The sequence below is a fragment of the Lepidochelys kempii genome, chromosome 9, assembly GCF_965140285.1.
Source record: "Lepidochelys kempii isolate rLepKem1 chromosome 9, rLepKem1.hap1, whole genome shotgun sequence".
Lineage (NCBI taxonomy): Eukaryota > Metazoa > Chordata > Testudines > Cheloniidae > Lepidochelys > Lepidochelys kempii.
Genome location: NC_136388.1, coordinates 17,668,639 through 17,686,289, shown reverse-complemented (window position 1 = coordinate 17,686,289; position 17,651 = coordinate 17,668,639). Strand labels below are relative to the sequence as shown.

Here is a 17,651-nt window from a genome sequence, read left to right as displayed (position 1 = left end):
CAATCGCTCCATTTGGAATCGTTTCCTAAAGGATCTTGATTGATTGATTGATTGATCTAGTAACAAATCTCATGAATGAACCTGGAGGGAGGTTAAATATTTGGACTGGGGTGGTAGAGGGGAAGAAATCGGTATCGAATTAATAATCCAAGAGATTATTTCTCTTTGAGTTTACATAAAAGCTACAACGCCTGGAAATTGTAGTGGCTTCTAATTTTTTTTAAAGTAACCATAGATATAATCATAATGTAATGCAGTAAATTGATCCAGTCTAGCCAACAAAGTTGGGCACTGTCTCCTGAGGTTAACTATAACATATGTTTTTAGGAGGGAGGGGAAAGAATTGAAAAGGGGGGCTGAACTTTACCGTTTATTGCACAATCATAAGTGCCACCCACTTTTTTTAAAGTGCAAATATATTTCTCAGACTAAAAATCGATTTATTTACAATGGACAGGAGGGAAGAAGGGGAGGGGGAGAATCCAAATGACAAGGGATGATGATTAATTCCTCTCAGCGGCCTGTTATCTGTGACATTGAACTGTTATTTCAGATAATAGCTATTGTTCAAGACAAGAGGAGAGAGAAAACAAATCGCAAACAGCAGTGTTAGGTAGGCCAGGGGGAAAAAAATCCTTTGTAAATAACCCCAAAAACCTGGCCAGAGATTCCCAGAGTCCGGGGCTTGAGAACCTCACTGAGTTCCCGGTTTGCTGACCCATTGATTTCCTGCCCTCCCTCAACTTGTCCATTGTTGGAGCCTTCTTTTTCTTTTTTTTAATTTAGCCATAAATTGGACCAGCTCGAGCTATGAGCTGTTCTATTTTCTTCCTGTCAGGATGAGGGATTTGTTTTATGATGCATTGTGTATTAAATACAAGTAATCTGGGAAACTGATTGCTCGAGCCCATAGGCCTGATCAGAGGTTCTGATATCAAGCCGTAGCCCCCTCCCTTTAACAAAGCCTCTCTGAAAAGGAGGAAATGTTGGTGGATAAACAAAAGGTCTTTTGGTATCAGTAGCAGGTCCTAGCTAAATTAGGATTTCATGGAAAGGGCTTATATATATATCTATATATCTATATATATATCTACACTCACACACACCCCATGCCATGCATATATGGTATTGAGGAGGGTGGGTGATTTGTCAGAAGTTTGCAGCCAGTGGCCAGTAGATGGCGTAGCCAGCTGAATTTCTGCTCAGTGCAAAGATTTAAGAACTCAGCGGCAGCCACTGTCTCTCGGGTACTTTCCTTTAAGGAGCAGGAGCCAAGGCGGTGGCTGCTGCTAGAAGGTGTGAGCTGAGTGCTGCTCCCAGAATCAGTTTTACAAGTAAATACAGAGAGGGCAGAGCCTGAGCTGTTGCATCCATTCTCCTGTTAATACTCTGTGGTCTTATTCCCCAGGTTTTTAGCTCCTGGTCCTAAACCCCTGTTATTTATTAAGCATTATTATTATTGATGACGATGAAGGACCAGGCTATTAATCAGCTGTTGGTGTGACTCTACTTCGGAAAGTCATCCTGGGTTATCAAATCATAATCGCTGTGAAGCACTAATAATTTGTAAAGAGAGTTCCTCACCTGAATGAAGATAGTGCCCTGTATATGCAGAGCAGATCCCCCCAGAATAACGCCAGGAGAACCAGCCAGTACACCAGAAGTTATCCACCCACCACAACTGCTGTGGATTCTGTATGTGGCCAAACTATGATCACTTTCGATCAGAAGATTTCTGCAACAGACACACACTCCACAAACCGCACTCCCTAGTAGCTTTCTTCTCCCCCTGGTATTTTTCGGCAGAAATCTATTTGCAGTAGTCCCCCACTTAAGCTGCTCTCTGCTAGCAAGTATGGGGAACATGCCTGTTTGTTTTAGCTCCACACTTGAAATGGGCTATTAAAAATAATGGTTTTACTATCATAAAACCTGGTTTTATTTCGTATGTTTTAGGACAGATCTAAGCATTAATATTCCCGTCTCCCCAGGCACGAGAGAACAATGTCTTCAAAAATATTATGTAAACTTTTTTCGAAGTGGGGCCGAAGAGGAGAAAGAGGGTTTCTCCTAGAGATTTTGCCCCCGGCATAGGAGGGGCTTTTTCATTTTGTTGGTAAGAGGTTTAAAGGAGCGTGGGAGAAAGCAGCCTTGTGGTGACTGAGAAATGTCTGATACGTGTAAAGATCTCCCGCTAGCTGATCACATAAGAAGATGTTACTGTGTTTTCTTCCTGTTTTGAAAGGGGGCCAAATGCGTCTCTGGCCCCTTCTCTCTTCCTCTTCCAGTTTAGAGGGTTTGTACGTTCTTCAAGAGACTCAAGGATTGCTACTGGATCTGCCTCCCTTTCGCAATTGTTTATTAAAATAAGACCCCATATTAGAGGAGGCAGTACGGAGTTAGTACTCCAGTCTGCTAGCTATTCCCACCAGGTTGTAAACTGATGCCTCTTTTAAGCCTTTAACTTCATGGTCGCCCCAGAAGTAAAAGTTCTCCTAATGGAGACCCTATGGGCATGGTGCATTCCAACACATCATTAAAGCAAAGAAAAGCAGCCCAGCCAAAGCCAGATGAAATAACTGCACTGTCCACTTTTAATAGGCTTCCTGCGGACAAACACTCTGCAGAGGACAATACTGAAGGGGGAAAAAAAAAATCAGACAAGTGGCTGGGAGTTTCTTAAATACCATAAATGTTCAATAACATGTTCATCTTAATCTGAAGATTAGCTGTTAATTTATAGAGCAAGTCACTCCTTAACCACAGTTGGTAAGTGGGGCTTAATGTTCTATTTCTCAAGATGACTAAACACATCCTGGAGCATCCTGACTACTAACACTGTGGCAGCTTTTAAAATACTGGAACAAGAGTATTAAAATAAAAAAAATAAAAACCCTCTAACATACCCTAATGCTCTGTGATGCAGGGCAAACAAGCTACAAAAACAGTGAAATAAACTAGAAACATTGACACGATTCAGCTGCATGCTAATTCCCTTTGCCTTATGTTATAGATATTGACAGATGCTTTAAAAAAAAATCAATGCTTTTAGTATATACTAAGAGCCAGATCTTTACCAGATCTTTCTTGAGTCAAATCAAACACATCCCGGGGTACCGGGTTAAACGGACTTGTCCTAGTCAATTGCAGCTCTTCCCAATCTCTCTGCTTCTGTTGCTGCCCTGGCTACCCTCGCACTTCTCTGGGTTCTGTTCCCCCCCCACGCCAAAAAGGCTGTTTAAAAAGAGAGGGGGGAGGGGAGGAGGAGGAGGAAATTAAAGGTAAAAAAAATGTAAATAAAAAATTCCCCTTGGTCTGGAAATGGGCCCGTCTGGAAGCATGTTAATCTCCACCTCAGTGATTTGGTTCTTCTGGAGAAGACAGAAGTCCTGCTGCTGTGCCCTGCACTTCATAAATCACGTCTTTATGTGGACAGGGTCAGGGCACCTAACAGCTCAGACATGGGGCCTTTGCAGTGGCTCGGAGGGCTCCGGCATGTTTATTCTCTCGCACAGATCTCCGAGGAGTAGTCCAGCACGCTTCTAATTACTTTTGATTATTTTCATTTGCTGGGGTCAGTCTGGCTTCGCCAGGACTGCTGGAGGGTTGATTTCCTACACACTCCCCTTGTCTTTGCGGGACGGCGGTGTGGGCTTTCGGAATTAGCACCCCATTATTGTCCGGGAATCCCATGTGCTGGAGACCATCGGAGCGGAGGGTTTCCCCCGGCTGACCATTTCCCGACTGCTGCCCTTCTTAATTAAACTATAAAACTGTAATCACCGTTTGGCCACGGCGTGGGGCTCCGATCCGTTTCAGGTAGAGCGTTGGACACGGTCCTTTGAAGGAGGCTTCGCTGCAAACAGTGACTGCATTTTATCTCCTCTCTTTGATTAGAATATATTTAGTTAATTTTAAAATTTGTTTCGAAATGGGGCAGTCCTATTTCTGCGCTCAGAGACTCTAGTAGCGCGTGGATGCTGCTCTGCCCAATCCCACGATCCGCCGCTCCCAGCATTATCCGCGGAGTTATGCTACAAACTCACGCCTTCATGCCCCCCCCCAACAGATGTTCAGCACAATTCCGAGTTCTAACCTCGACCTCCTGCAGATACATACAGTTCCCAGTGTTATCTCTCAGATCCAAGAATACTCAGCTGTTAAATTTACTGCGAAAAAAATGAAAGGGGGGAAATCAATTGGTCAAAAAAATCCATAGGGCGATCAGAAAGTCTGCAAATACGCACTTCCTTACCTCAAAATGACACTTTATGTAAAAAATAAGGGTGGGTCTTCTAATAAATGAATGCAAATTCCCCACAGAAATGTGTGTAATGTGTACACAGCAGATTGAAAAGTATAGCTGGTAATTTGGTAATACAGATCAAAGGCATTACATTATAAATGAGGTTAAGCCTACTTTTGTAACTATGGAATTTTAGACACACAAACACACAAATATATATATACACATATATCTCTCTATCTACATACAGAGAGAGAATGTGCCTATTTATGTTCATCTATCCTATTTATATAATACCTTCATGATAGTGTGTGTGTTTATTAAATACATATGCTAAATATATGTGTGGGTATGTACATATATACACCCACAAATACACACTATGTATATGGATTGATTATACACACATAGATAGCTATACAAATATTAGCACATATATACCCACACCGAGATCATGTAATTGGAAGTTATTTCAGAACATAAATTCTGTAACATTACCAACAGTGATGGTATAAACAACTGTATATCTGCATTTTTGACATCACTATCTTGTTCACAATAGTGAACCAATTTATTTTTTAGTATCACTGACAGTTTACAACTAACTGATTGCTCAGCAGAACTGTTCTACTTTTTCTCTCCTTCTAAAATTCACTCTTCAAAATAACAAACTACTTCATTCCCAAATCTAAGGTTGACCCTCTCATTCTTAAAAAGAAAAGGAGGACTTGTGGCACCTTAGAGACTAACCAATTTATTTGAGCATAAGCTTTCGTGAGCTACAGCTCACTTCATCGGATGCATACTGTGGAAAGTGTAGAAGATCTTTAGCTCACGAAAGCTCGTGCTCAAATAAATTGGTTAGTCTCTAAGGTGCCACAAGTACTCCTTTTCTTTTTGCGAATACAGACTAACACGGCTGTTACTCTGAAACCTCTCATTCTTGACCCTCTTTTTTCTTTTTATTTATTTTCTTTAAAAAACAACAACTAAAAACAACCCCAGTCTTTGCAGACCTCTCCTGTTTTGGACATCAGTCATAATCATTGGCACCATTCAAAACTTCACCCACAACTTTTAGTGCTCCTCCAATCAAATTTTCTCCTGTATGTGTTTCCAAGGTAACCAACAAGAGAGACAACCACAGAGGTGGGCTATATAGAGAGCAAAAGTAAACTGAGCACAACCTGAAGTATTTCTGTGTTTCAGTCCTTTCTTATTAAACCACAACACAAATAATATCCCACTTCCATCTTTCTGCATACTGAAATTGATTCTGGTCTCACTTACACCAGTGCAACCTCGGTGCAAGTGAGATCAGAATCAGATCCACTGGCTTTATCTGTAATTATGTAAACAAACATAATATGCAGAAGATCTGTGTGTACCTAGCACTATTGCTGGGTCAGGGGGCATAGGTGCAGAAATCTATAGATCCCTCAGCTTCATCTCGCCACACTGTTTAGTGTCTCCTGTCAAAGAACTAGCAGAACAGCTTCTCCACTGGTTTTGTGGGCAATCAAAATTGACTGATGGAAGCAAGTTTTCTGACTAGAGGATGATTGATGGCCGTGAGTTTTCTGGCAGGCTCAGTGCCAGAATTTGGCCCAGAAACTTTTGTATCTTGGGCTGAAAGTGGACCAAGAGTGGACCATAATGCATGAAGGTACAGGTATAAGAGCATTATTGTTTATCAGACATGTGTTTTTCATTCCAAGGAACAATGCCGGCGGCATTTTTGACATTTTCACCAAGAGGGAAGGAACAAGAATAAGTGCAGTTCTTTTGATACACCCTCAGCACAAAATGGAAATACCCCCAGCTTAATTGTAACCCCAGAGGAGTGTGTGGATTTGTCCTGCCCATGTGAAAGGGAGGAAGGACAATCACCTATATAGCACCATTCTTCCTTCCTCCCAGATTGTGTAATGGGGCTGCTTGTAGGGTCCAGGATCCATACATGGTGAGACAGGCTGGGAGTGCGGCTGAGGGTATTTCAACCCCATGGGGAATCTCCACAGGCATTAATGCTACCTGGGTTTAGCATGAATGAGCTCCTCCTCACTGTAAGGGAATACCGAGCAGTTACCAGCCAGGGTAGCCCTGACAGCACAGGTCAACAAAAGGCATGCTGAAAGGGAACAAGAGGAGAGCAGATTAGGGCAGACAGCAGTGGAGATGCACAGGGCCACTGTGCAGATAGCAATGGTCTCTGGCAGATAACCATAGAATTGCCCTGTGGGAGGGGATAATAGGTCTGGTGGGATTTAAGGTATAATGTCTTGCTTATTCCACAGGTGGGGAGGATCACTTCCTTACAGAAAAATTCAAAGGAAACTATGAGCAAAACCTCATGGAATTTCCCACCCCCAAACCTTCTCACAGGTTTTCCTGCAGGAGATGGTGATCTGGGCCCATGTAACGATGATGATGCTATTATTATTCTTCATTATTTTTATTACAGTAGAACATAGAAGTCTCTAACCCAGGTTGGGACTTCAATATACTATGTATTGTAGGTACCCAAAGCAAGAGACAATCCCTGCCTTAAAGAGTTTACAATCTAAGGGCATGCATAGACTAAGGTGAAAGGTGATTTAAAAATCAGTTAGTTAACCAATGCATTTTAACACATAGTGGAGACAGACCAAGCTGTATTTTAACACACTGACTGACTGTTTTGAATGCTAGGCTCCTACCCACCCAGAAGTTATATTTTTTACAGCATGTTTACATTCATGTTTCTTCTTCCCACATTTTGAAAGAAAGCTGAGAATTCTGGAGAACCTAGGAAACTCCAATCTTCACTGTCTAATTCCACAACTCTTTCAATGGGTTCTGAAGCCTGCAGGGGCTATTACAACCACCCAACCACCCCTGGAATGAAAAGCTTGAGCTTCATCCTCAATGGGGAAGGTCCTTTATTTACCAAAAATGATTTCTAGTTTGTTAGCATTAGCTAAAGCCCCTGGCTAGAAACCTAGTACTGCACAAATCAGTGGTACTACTATATCTATTTACAGCCAGATGTGGGACTAACTCACAAACAGCAATGGAAACTTTGCTATTGTGCTCATATCATTTCCTTCCTTCCTCCTCACCCTATGGGAGAAGTTGGTGTTTTATACCCCCCAAACCCATTGATCACATATTGGGAATGGGGACCTGTAGAATGGCCAGGGTTTTCCACCTGATCCTGTAGCTCCTTACCTGCTTTGGACAACATGGTTCTTGCAGAAGCTATTCTAATAGAGGTTCTCCTGACTCAGAGCTGCCCTAGAAACTCCAGTGGAAAGCATTTCTCAGCCTGGAAATGGAAAGCCTAATAAATGGACTCTGTAGACTTCCCCCATAGACATGTGTATCATGATCCAGCAGGGACTTACTAACCCTCCACTTCCCAACTACCCTCTTTTAATTTTTAATTACAAATCTTTTAATTTTGATCAATTTTGATTAAAGTCTGTAAATTTCTTAATGCCTATTTTGAAAGCTCTCTATTCTCAGAACCCCCAATGACTTCAACAGGAGTTCAGTATGCAGAAAGCTTGCAGGATCAACCCCTAAAGCTCAGTAGTGGGGATATTATGTGATCTGACGGGGGCTATTTTATGACTGAACAGCATTTACAACATTCCAAACCAAACTCAATTTGCAAAGCAAAACATCCCTTAAAACAAATGGAGATCAACTGGTAAAGGGAAAACAATCTTGCTAGACTATTAGGCTGAAATGGATTAGAAGGGTTAATAAGCAGAACCTAACCTACAAAAATTAAAATGGTGTAAAACAATAAATCCTATTTCTTCAATCAATTTTAGGAATGACTGGCTCTTGCCAAAGCATTCCTGTTAAAGCTGAGTTTTTAACTAAGCTTACAATAATAGACATAAACACCTGTGGACTTTATAAGGCAAAGAAGCAATTTATCACCCAATAAAAAGTCAAACACTCATTTTAAATTTTTCAGGTTTGTATTTACCATTTCAAACGTACAATGTTTGGATGGTTCTAATTGAAGTTTAAAAAAAATGCTAGATACAGATTTTTACAGGAAAAATACACACAGTAACAATTTATCCAACTGTAGCAAGAGATTGCAATGCCAAAAAAAAAAAAAAACCTGACTAAAAGGAGGCTTAGTTACCATTTTATTTCACCTATATATTGATTCATTATGATAATCTATCAGAGTTGTCTAAAAGGTGAACTAAATGGACATTAAGTCAGATGGCATATGAAATTACTGGATTTCGATTCGCGAATAAGCCACAAAACTTTATTAACTAATGTTGTTCCAGATGAACTAACTCATCATCTCTGGGAACATATACAAACTATACAATCTTTTCCTGAAAGCGCTCTAAAAGCTATGATTAATCCTCATTCTATTGAAAGGCACTTGCCTACAATTGAAGAGGAACCTCACTAAAGGCAGGTTAATGTTTGACACTGCCTCCAGAATTACTGCCATGACAGTAAGCTCTGACAGTAGTGCTAAATATTATTTACATTTGGTTATGAAATGTTGAATTATTTGTTACAGGCTTGTTATGAAACTATAAATAGGTTAAAATCCCATCGACAGTTCAAGTCATGCTTAGTAGACAAGTATAGAGTTTTAGGATGCTAATTTATTTAGCCAATGAGAGAACATATAGGGCTGAATCTTGCACTCTACTCAAGCAAACTCACATCAACTGAGTAAGTAATGAAACATTTGGACAAGAGGTTCCGTATTATGGATCAGCTTTTCAAATTTAAGCACAAAAAACTATTTGCATATGTTTAACTTCTGTATGGAAATCAGCTACTTGACTGAACACATGACCAGTTAGGTGCCTAACTAGCCATGTGCATGCACAAACATCTGATTTGTGTGTTCATATTGAGTGCTTCCCTGCATATGTTAGTCGCTTGTGAATAACTGTGCATGATTAATTTTGAAATTCTTGCCCTATGAGACCTACATGAAGTGCCCAAGAGAAGAGCATTGCAGACAGAGAGGATGCAACCGAAGATAGGCCACATCTAGTCACAAAGGGTGAAATCCTGACCCCACTGAAGTTTTGCTCTGGCCTTCAAGGGAGGCAGGATTTCACCCAGTCTTGCAAAATTGTTGTGAATGTTTCTCACAAACACCTCTCTTTTATTATGAGAAGAAATGATTAAAAAACAAAGATCTTTTATTCACCCATAAAAACACTGGATGAGTGAGCAAGTAGAATATTTTTGACCATAATTGTCAAAATAAATTCACACATAAAATGAACATGTTGATTGTTATGGGTATTTAACAAAAATAGCCAAGGACATCAGCATGCCCTTACTGTAAGTAAGCTGAACATTTTCCAACTTGGAAAAAAGAATACTGTATTACCTATAAACTTGGAAATGAAGGTTCCCCTACCCCCTTTCCCCCAAGACTTAGATCCCTGAAGGCACTTGTGTTCTGGCATGCATCCCTTATTTCCTGAAGAAATTTCCAACCTGGTAATTTAGCACCCTATTGATAAAAAAAAAAGAGAATTTAGGCGTGTGAGCATGTGAAGAGGGTGAGAGGAAGTGGCAGAATAGTAGGCACATGTCAATCTATACAATGAGTTGAACAGATGCAAAAAGACTTGCAGAATTTAAGTGAGTATAGCGACCATTACATATCCACTTTCACATATAATTTAGCTAAGCTTAAGATATTAGGCTAAATTCACCACTGGCATAAACAGTCATATTACTATTAGTGTTATATATACTACAGCAATACCTAGATACTCCAACCACAATTGGGACTCTACTGTGTATAAGTGCCAGTCTCTGCCCTAAACAGCTTACAAGGTAAACAGACAAGACAAAGGAAATATTGTTATACCCATTTTACAGATGGGGAAAGAGACTGAAAGAGATTAAGTAACTTGATCGAGGTCATGCAAGATGTCTGTGACAGAACTGGGAACTGAACCTAGTGCAATGCTCTTTATAACTTGGAGAAAGTAATCATTGTGAGGAAGGAAAGAGGGAGGAGAGGACGTTAGAGAAGGTTTTTCTCCTAGGACTATAATATATAGAAACTTCTTTCTGCCATCTACTAAACATCCACTGCTTCTTACTGCTGTAATAGAGAGAGTCTACCTGATCTCTGCCAGTTAGAATAATTATGCTTGTTTTGACATGGCTGATCTGAAAGATGAATTATCCTTCACCACCATTTTAGCTTAGGGAAATATTTTAGCTTAGGAAATGAAAAGTAGATGCTTCAGAACAGAACTTTTAAACATAAGCATATTGCCCTGATTGGTAAAATGGAACTCCTCCTACAGAAACACTCTGGGGGAGGATATGTAAAACTCCGAGTTCTACATTTGCAACAGAAATGTGAAACAGAGTTCATTATGTCAAGGCTTGTTGCTAGGAGTCAGCTCGCAATAATGCAAGTGTGAAACATAAGATTGATCACAATTCCCATAAGGGGGGATGCTGAAAATAGAACACTGACCTTTCTAACCCTATATGAATGACCAGAAACCTGGCAAGGCACAGAGCAGTGCCCCTTTATTATATGCCCAGGCAGTTGTGTAACCTTCTGAATGTATCTGGGCAAAATGAGACGAATATATTATATATCCTAACAAGAACAGATATCTTTGAGCTACTAATAATTCCGGAGACTGTATGATCCATGTATATTGATTTAAGATTCGATGTTGTTAATATTGTGTATGCATTTCAGGATATTCTCTCCCTTCTTAATGCCTGCCTCCCTTCTTGGATTTACACCTGCATGAAATTTGTGATTTGTGATCACTTTGGGTCATATCCTCAGCTGGTGTAAACTGAAGTCATTGACACTGAAGTCAATGGAGCTACACCAACTAACAAGGTAGCCTTTCATATATTTATGAACAACAAGAAAACTGTCAGAGAATGTGATAAGGCAGTCACAAGAAAGAATAAAATAAAAGATGGCATTAGCTTTAAAGCTGGAGATGTAACATATTGGATCAAATGCATAGCACAGAGTAACTGCAAACTTGAGCAAGGTCTGGATTGGGCCAGTAGAAGTTTCGAAAACTATGAAAAACTTTTCGTAGATGCCAGGTATTTTTCACACTTTCCCAAAGTAATGCTTGTGAGATCTTTGGAGGTGAACCAAAGATAGAAAAATCTTCCAACTGGCAGCATGTGACAGAAGCTCTAAACAGCCATCAGCATAAGAGAAATGATTTGCCTATCAACTGTAGTGATACGGTCTATAAGAACTGTCCATCTTCTTTCCATTGTCTTTAATATATTCAGCAGTTCTATACAACATGGATTTCCCTTCTCTTCTCTCAAATTATTGACATTTTATCTATTATCCTCTTCAGACTTTGAGCTATTTTCTCTAGAATTCTCGAATGTCAATTTAAAATCTCCTCAGATCTGGAGTGTTTTCCCATTCATTTTACCTGAAGCAAATTGTCCTTGTTTAGTTGGGAAATTGTTTCCCTGAGTCATTCCCCAAATGGGAAAGAGATTAGCGGGTGCAATTTAGGAGAATACTGAGGCATGGCTGCTTCTGGGATGGGGACAAGGTGGCCATTCTCTGCCAGCAACAGGCCATGAAAGGGACGTGAGGAGCAAGCATCCCCAGTGGAGACTGCCCAGCCCCAGGTTACTCATTTCCAGCTGTTGCCTCCCTCCCCCAGCCCAACACAGCTCCCCTCATCTTCCCATCTCTGGCTGCTGCCCCTTCCCTGCGGCCAGGAAGCCCTTTCACTCCATCCCCCTTCCTTGCCCTCTTAACGCTGCTTCTCAAAGGGCTCCCTGCTGCCCATGTGAATGGCAGTGGTGATGGGGTGACCATTACTTTCTATTTGTTTACTGTACAATCCTTTCAGACTTTCCCACTTTCCCCTCTAATTGTTGAATATCCCTCAGATCTTGGCGCTTTTCTCTCATATTATCCAATATTTAGTTTTGGACCCATTTTCTCCCCAATTCCCAAAGACATAAAATACCCTAAAATTTTGTCCCACTGTCTCTCTAGTTATCTATTACTAATTTAATAAGCCCTGAGATTTCTCCCTGTCTCTCTAATTCTAATATATTAACATAAATCTGCTCAGATTTTGCCCTTTCCTCAAATTCTTGGATATTGATATAAAATCCTTGCAAATATTGCTCTTTTTCTATTTATAAAATATTGATAAGAAGTTCACTTAAATATTACCTCTTTACCTATTAGCAACTGTCGATATAAAAGCCCTCACTTTTCCCGCTTTCCTGTCTAATTTGTGAAAATGGACCCAAAATTCCTCATTGTCTATGCTTCTCTCTTTAATTAAATTACTGATATCCAATCTCAAATTTCTCACATTTTCTATGTAGTTAACAAATATCAATTAAAAAATTGTTCAGGTTTGGTGTGTTCCCCATGTGTTTTAGGTTTTGGTGTGTTCCCCATGCAGTACCGTCTCCTTTTTGGAGGAAACCTGTTGCCCCGAGTCATTCTCCAGGTGTAAATTTGTAGAGAAGGGTTAGATTCCCCAATGATCAACTTTCCCCTATCACTTGAGAGTCATTTCTTCCCCCCCCCCCCCGCCCCGCTTTGTCTCCCTCTCCCTTCAAATGTTTGCTGATGAAAATGACTTGCCCCATACTGAATATACATCAAAGCCAAAGGGATTCGCCTATTGGGGGGACTAGTGACCAAGCTGCAAACAGGAAAGTTGGCAGTACCCTTTTCTTTTTCCCAGATGGAGTGGGATAAAGGACAAACAACTTAATTAGTTTTAAAAGAGAGTAGGATCAATTGATGAGTGGCACTGTACAGCAGGGTTGCTTGTGATGATAGGGGGCAGGGCTCAGCAGCCCAGGGGCTCTCTTCTGGTTTATATCTCATGCTCCTAAAAGCTCCTGCTTCAGGGCTCCAGCCTGCAGGGGTCAGAAAGGGATTCCCCACCTCAGTCCCAATGTATTCTGGGCAGGGTGGAAGGGGTTGGTCTCCTTCCTCTGAAGCATCAGAGATAGCCACAGCTCGAGATGGGGCAGTGGACAGCGTGGGTCACTGTTCTGAGGTGGCACTGAGCATTGTTTCTCTCAGGTGCTTGGCTGGCTAGTTCTTGCTCACATGCTCGGGGTCTAACAGATCACCATAGGTGGGGTCAGGAATTTTTTTTCCTCCAGGTCAGATTGGCAGGGTCCTTGGGTGTTTTTCACCTTCCTCTGCAGCATGGGGTCTGGGTCACTTATTTGGGTTTTATCTTGGGCACTGGTGCACCTCTCTCCTATTAGTCACCTGTGGGTTATTATACGCTGGTCTAACTTCAGTTGTTGATTTTAGTGCGTGACTGCTGGATGGTGTTGGTAGCCTCTGATTTATGGGAGATCAGACCAGATGACGGTGGTTTCTTTTGACCTTAAACAATATGACTATGACTATTATAAGGTTCCATGCTTATTAAAATCTCAGGATAAATTTATTCTAAATTATTCTTTTTTATTGAAAACCAAAATAATAAGCCCAGATCTAGATTATCTTGGACTGGAAAGTACATCTACTTTAACACAGGAAACTGAAAGAGGTTTTTGTCTTTCTTTTTACCATGTGTATATTCGGTTAGTGAACATGAGATTTTCATCCCAAAACATATTATTTAGACCTCCAGAAGACTAACCAGTCATAGACTTCCAGAAATGGAAAATGCACATCAATCCAGCCAACATACAAAGATGGAAGATAACACTGTGCTGGTTTAAAATACAATTGTCCATGTACTGTATATACATATTTACAAGTAACTGATTGGTATGAAGCATCTAAAATACTTGTGATGGTGCCTTTTGTACACTTCTTCTCTGCCAAATCCCTGGTGAATAAGAATTGAATGGAAGCATTAATTACTTTCCCAGGAAAGGTTGATATCATATCACTGAAGATATTAATGATAGCAACTCACTATACAGAATGTTAAGAGCATCTTCCCTCAGACAGGACAAAGGTTAATAAGCGAGAGGGGAGAAAGTGGATGGTGGAAGGAAGGGCCACAAACTCCACAGACACTCGTAAATAATTGTTCTTTTTGATATGATGCCTCTCCACCAATTCAAGATACCTAAGAAATAAATGGGATATAAATGGAATGTAATAGAAGCTTAGCGTTTCTGACTTCAAAAGAGGGATTCTATGGTCAAAGGTCATAGAGTCTGAGACTATTCAGTGCAATTGATATTGGTAATACAAGTAGTCATGATACACATTACAGTGCAATGATCTCTGTTTGCTCAAATTAAAAGGCTAGTAAAAGCAGCCTTATTTTGTTGAGTTAGATAAGCTTGTAACTCAAGATGAGAGGAATAGCTTAATGAGAAAGAGGTACATTTTTAGGAGTAAATTCAGGATCAGGCCCCAAGTTTCGATGTGTGCAGGAACATTTTATGTCAGATATTGATTCTACTAAATGGTTGGGTTTTTTAAAATATGCCCAGAACTCAACTAGCCACATTTTAAATATATTAAAATAAATAACAAAAACTAACCCACTAAAATGCAACCAGCTTTGATCGCAGCACCAAACAGCCAGTGATAACTCTTCAAACCTCAAGTTATTTCTATTGACTGTTACATAATCAACATGTTAAATCTAAGCATCTCTTCAGCCAGTTGTTTGTATGACATATATAAATCAATACATATTGATTTCATATCTGTGCAGTTCTCCAGTTTCACATCATCTTATTTATCAAATCTCTTCCCCATTCCTTCCTTCCTTCCCCCAGCCTTGCATTCCTATCAGGACTGCCAGACTCTCCAGTTTGAAAAGTTGCACTCTGTTTTTGATTACTGTCTTTGTTCTACTCACCAAACATTTGCCCAATTCTGCTCAAACATACACACATACACTGGTGATGTCAAATGGAGCAGGGTGTGCATATCTGACAGAAGGATGGGGCCCTACTTATCTTCTGTCTAGAACTCACTGACTTCTAGAATTTAGGGAAGCTGCTGTGCTAAATATCTTTAATAGTAAGATTAAGAATCTTTAATACTGATCTTAGCTAAGATCATGCATAAGTCCTTCCACATACAACCCCAGGAAACTGTCCATACTCCCAACTCGTGGTTAGGATGTAGGGCCACTCCATAGCCACTGGACTCAAAAGAGGATACAACTCTTGTTCACCCCCCTGGACATGGGATTGTGGCCAGTGGAACCAAATAATCATTGTCCTGTGGCCATGCCCTCAAGCTTCCCTCCATGATGGCCTATATGGAGATGGAACAGAGCCCAGGCTCACTATACACAGAAGTTTTTCTCCCTGGTTTCCTCAATGAATCTTTAGATTTCTTCTCTCCATGGAAGCTCCAGAGTTCTATGAGAACAAGATGGTGCCTGAGAGAGATAGTGCCGGCTGCAACTGCTCCAGCGAGAGCTGAGAGAACAGCTGACTACTGGGCATAAAAATCCTAGCTCTGGGTTGATTGCCAGCCTGACAGATAAGAGGAGACACATTCCATGGCACATACCGTTGGTTGCAGTCTCATCACAGAAACCCCATTAACTTCAATGAGGTTGCACATGAGTAAATGAGGGCAGATTATGTTCACATTTTAGGGCCTGGTTCTGATCTCACTCAGACCAGTATAAATCAGAGCTCGCTGGAGGCACATCAATGTAGGTTAGAGCAAGCTCTTAATTGGTAAGGGCCTCAGCACTGCCTAACGTAACAGCTACTTGGAATAAAACCCATCTCCAGTGCAGCCCTTTATATCCAATACTTTGTATCCCTATTGAAATCACCTTACAAAACACCACCAAGGCCTGCAGTAACAGGAGGTGGAGCAGAGTGGTCAAAAACAACGTGCGAATTGCTAAGGCGAACAGGAAAACTTGTTTTTATGCAAAATATCAGAAAAGAAAACAGAACACACTTATAATGATTTTTACATGTATTTACAGAATATGCTTGAGGGAACAGGACTAGCACAGTATTTTGAAAGCTAAATTATTAGGATTTATAAATCTGTGAAAATAAAAAATAAAAAAGAGTCAATTAAATCTAAACAAAATCCAGGAGGGTCAAACAATCTGTAGCAAGACAGGCTTTACTTTGTAATTAAGTTTTCTATCACCATGGAAAGAATAAATAGCTTTAGATATCATGTTAAAAGCACCTCTAGAACTAAAAGATGCTATGCTAAATACAAGAGATCTAAAGAACTGTTGTTACACATCCATTACATTTACTGAGCTGTCTCATTTACTTTTTGAAGTCCTGTATACATGATACAGCAAGGCAAAACATTTTATGTACCATAAGAAATTTGACACATAATGTTTAATGTTCAGAAGATGAAGTTAACAAAACTATACATGGATGACTTTTTTATTTCCCTATTTTATGACCTTTCAAGAACTTAAAGCAAATAACAGCAAGAAGGAAGGGCAAGTAACCGTATGCCACTTCTCATTTTGTTGTAAATGAAATTATAACTTTGTTGATTGAAGCCCAAGGCAGAAATCATAGTAAAATATGGTGGTTTTTAATGTTGAGACAGAAGCTTTCAAAAGACCAAAGAGCACTATGTGTTTTGAGATGGAAAGCATTTTTTCTTCTTGCAGTTTTCAACAGCCATACACAATATGCTTTTCAATTTTTTTCTCTGTACCAGGTAAGTCCATAATATATTCCCACACTGTCTAACATGAATTCTACTGCAGTTCTAGGTTCTATTGTATATCAACAAAAACGACAAGGAGTCCGGTGGCTCCTTAAAGACTAACAGATTTATTTGGGCATAAGCTTTCGTGGGCTAGAACCACTTTATCTGATTCATGGAGTGCATCCGATGAAGTGGGTTCTAGCCCACAAAAACTTATGCCCAGATGAATCTGTTAGTCTTTAAGATACCACTGGACTCCTTGTTGTTTTTGTGGATACAGACTAACACGGCTACTCCCTGATATATATCAACACTAACCTCAACTGTGACCTGCAAGAACCTTCTTTGTAGGCATCAGGAGATTAATAGTCTCCTCCTGTTCCAAGTACCACACATTTCTGTGGCCTTGGCCTCTCAGCAAAGATGTTTACAGCAATAATTACTGAACATATTGGGCAGCGACCCCACTAAAGGCTTCCACTCCATCGGTTGCCAAAATGCTAACGGTTCAATTAGTGAGGCAGTTCAGTGAGAAAGTTGCGGATATCCTTTCCCCATCATATTTAACTCTTACCATTGCCTCTATGACTCATATGCATTCCCCTTTTTGATGTGAGTATGCATTTAAAAACAAAATTATAGTCGACCTTGGATCAAATCCTGAGTGATCAGGGAGTAACTAATTTTGGTTGGGGAACTCTCCACTTTCAGCATTGGAAAGAAAGTAAGAGAGAAGTGAAAAAAGCAATATACAATCTATTG

General features: G+C 40.2%; 1 protein-coding gene across 5 annotated transcripts in view; it reads right to left on the bottom strand.

Annotated features, from left to right (window-relative positions):
• The window catches only part of MECOM (MDS1 and EVI1 complex locus), a 458,380-nt gene that overhangs the window by 64,969 nt on the left and 375,760 nt on the right, over window positions 1-17,651 (bottom strand). The gene's annotated exons all lie outside the window — the stretch shown is intronic.